This window comes from Siphateles boraxobius, unplaced genomic scaffold (genome assembly GCF_051911475.1).
Source record: "Siphateles boraxobius isolate OS27281-9 unplaced genomic scaffold, OSU_SipBor_1 168, whole genome shotgun sequence".
Taxonomy (NCBI): domain Eukaryota; kingdom Metazoa; phylum Chordata; class Actinopteri; order Cypriniformes; family Leuciscidae; genus Siphateles; species Siphateles boraxobius.
The window spans coordinates 47,501-51,187 of NW_027508775.1; positions in this window are offsets into that span (position 1 = coordinate 47,501).

Sequence of the window (3,687 nt, forward strand, 5' to 3'; positions counted from 1 at the left end):
CACACTGAGAGTAACAACACTACACAACCCTCACTGAGATAACACACACTGTCACTCAGAACACACTGAGAGTAACAACACTACACAACCCTCACTGAGATAACACACACCGTCACTCAGAACACACTGAGAGTAAAACACTACACAATCCTCACTGAGATAACACACACTGTCACTCAGAACACACTGAGAGTAACAACACTACACAACCCTCACTGAGATAACACACACTGTCACTCAGAACACACTGAGAGTAACAACACTACACAACCCTCACTGAGATAACACACACTGTCACTCAGAACACACTGAGAGTAACAACACTACACAACCCTCACTGAGATAACACACACTGTCACTCAGAACACACTGAGAGTAAAAACACTACACAACCCTCACTGAGATAACACACACTGTCACTCAGAACACACTGAGAGTAACAACACTACACAACCCTCACTGAGATAACACACACTGTCACTCAGAACACACTGAGAGTAACAACACTACACAACCCTCACTGAGATAACACACACTGTCACTCAGAACACACTGAGAGTAACAACACTACACAACCCTCACTGAGATAACACACACTGTCACTCAGAACACACTGAGAGTAACAACACTACACAACCCTCACTGAGATAACACACACTGTCACTCAGAACACACTGAGAGTAAAAACACTACACAAACACAACCTCACTGAGATAACCACACTGTCACTCAGAACACACTGAGAGTAAAAACACTACACAACCCTCACTGAGATAACACACACTGTCACTCAGAACACACTGAGAGTAACAACACTACACAACCCTCACTGAGATAACACACACTGTCACTCAGAACACTCTGAGAGTAACAACACTACACAACCCTCACTGCGATAACACACACTGTCACTCAGAACACACTGAGAGTAACAACACTACACAACCCTCACTGAGATAACACACACTGTCACTCAGAACACACTGAGAGTAACAACACTACACAACCCTCACTGAGATAACACACACTGTCACTCAGAACACACTGAGAGTAACAACACTACACAACCCCTCACTGAGATAACACACACTGTCACTCAGAACACACTGAGAGTAACAACACTACACAACCCTCACTGAGATAACACACACTGTCACTCAGAACACACTGAGAGTAACAACACTACACAACCCTCACTGAGATAACACACACTGTCACTCAGAACACACTGAGAGTAACAACACTACACAAGCCTCACTGAGATAACACACACTGTCACTCAGAACACACTGAGAGTAACACACTACACAACCCTCACTGAGATAACACACACTGTCACTCAGAACACACTGAGAGTAAACACACTACACAACCCTCACTGAGATAACACACACTGTCACTCAGAACACACTGAGAGTAAACCACTACACAACCCTCACTGAGATAACACACACTGTCACTCAGAACACACTGAGAGTAACAACACTACACAACCCTCACTGAGATAACAAACACTGTCACTCAGAACACACTGAGAGTAACAACACTACACAACCCTCACTGAGATAACACACACTGTCACTCAGAACACACTGAGGGTAAAAACACTACACAACCCTCACTGAGATAACACACACTGTCACTCAGAACACACTGACAGTAAAAACACTACACAACCCTCACTGAGATAACACACACTGTCACTCAGAACACACTGAGAGTAAAAACACTACACAACCCTCACTGAGATAACACACACTGTCACTCAGAACACACTGAGAGTAACAACACTACACAACCCTCACTGAGATAACACACACTGTCACTCAGAACACACTGAGAGTAACAACACTACACAACCCTCACTGAGATAACACACACTGTCACTCAGAACACACTGAGAGTAACAACACTACACAACCCTCACTGAGATAACACACACTGTCACTCAGAACACACTGAGAGTAAACACTACACAACCCTCACTGAGATAACACACACTGTCACTCAGAACACACTGAGAGTAACAACACTACACAACCTCACTGAGATAACACACACTGTCACTCAGAACACACTGAGAGTAACAACACTACACAACCCTCACTGAGATAACACACACTGTCACTCAGAACACACTGAGAGTAAACACACTACACAACCCTCACTGAGATAACACACACTGTCACTCAGAACACACTGAGAGTAACAACACTACACAACCCTCACTGAGATAACACACACTGTCACTCAGAACACACTGAGAGTAACAACACTACACAACCCTCACTGAGATAACACACACTGTCACTCAGAACACACTGAGAGTAACAACACTACACAACCCTCACTGAGATAACACACACTGTCACTCAGAACACACTGAGAGTAACAATACTACACAACCCTCACTGAGATAACACACACTGTCACTCAGAACACACTGAGAGTAAACACACTACACAACCCTCACTGAGATAACACACACTGTCACTCAGAACACACTGAGAGTAAAAACACTACACAACCCTCACTGAGATAACACACACTGTCACTCAGAACACACTGAGGAGTAAACACACTACACAACCCTCACTGAGATAACACACACTGTCACTCAGAACACACTGAGAGTAACACACTACACAACCCTCACTGAGATAACACACACTGTCACTCAGAACACACTGAGAGTAACAACACTACACAACCCTCACTGAGATAACACACACTGTCACTCAGAACACACTGAGAGTAACAACACTACACAACCCTCACTGAGATAACACACACTGTCACTCAGAACACACTGAGAGTAACAACACTACACAACCCTCACTGAGATAACACACACTGTCACTCAGAACACACTGAGAGTAACAACACTACACAACCCTCACTGAGATAACACACACTGTCACTCAGAACACACTGAGAGTAACAACACTACACAACCCTCACTGAGATAACACACACTGTCACTCAGAACACACAGAGAGTAAAAACACTACACAACCCTCACTGAGATAACACACACTGTCACTCAGAACACACTGAGAGTAACAACACTACACAACCCTCACTGAGATAACACACACTGTCACTCAGAAACACACTGAGAGTAACAACACTACACAACCCTCACTGAGATAACACACACTGTCACTCAGAACACACTGAGAGTAACACACTACACAACCCTCACTGAGATAACACACACTGTCACTCAGAACACACTGAGAGTAACAACACTACACAACCCTCACTGAGATAACACACACTGTCACTCAGAACACACTGAGAGTAACAACACTACACAACCCTCACTGAGATAACACACACTGTCACTCAGAACACACTGAGAGTAAACACACTACACAGCCCTCCTGAGATAACACACACTGTCACTCAGAACACACTGAGAGTAACAACACTACACAACCCTCACTGAGATAACACACACTGTCACTCAGAACACACTGAGAGTAACAATACTACACAACCCTCACTGAGATAACACACACTGTCACTCAGAACACACTGAGAGTAAACACACTACACAACCCTCACTGAGATAACACACACTGTCACTCAGAACACACTGAGAGTAAACACACTACACAACCCTCACTGAGATAACACACACTGTCACTCAGAACACACTGAGAGTAACAACACTACACAACC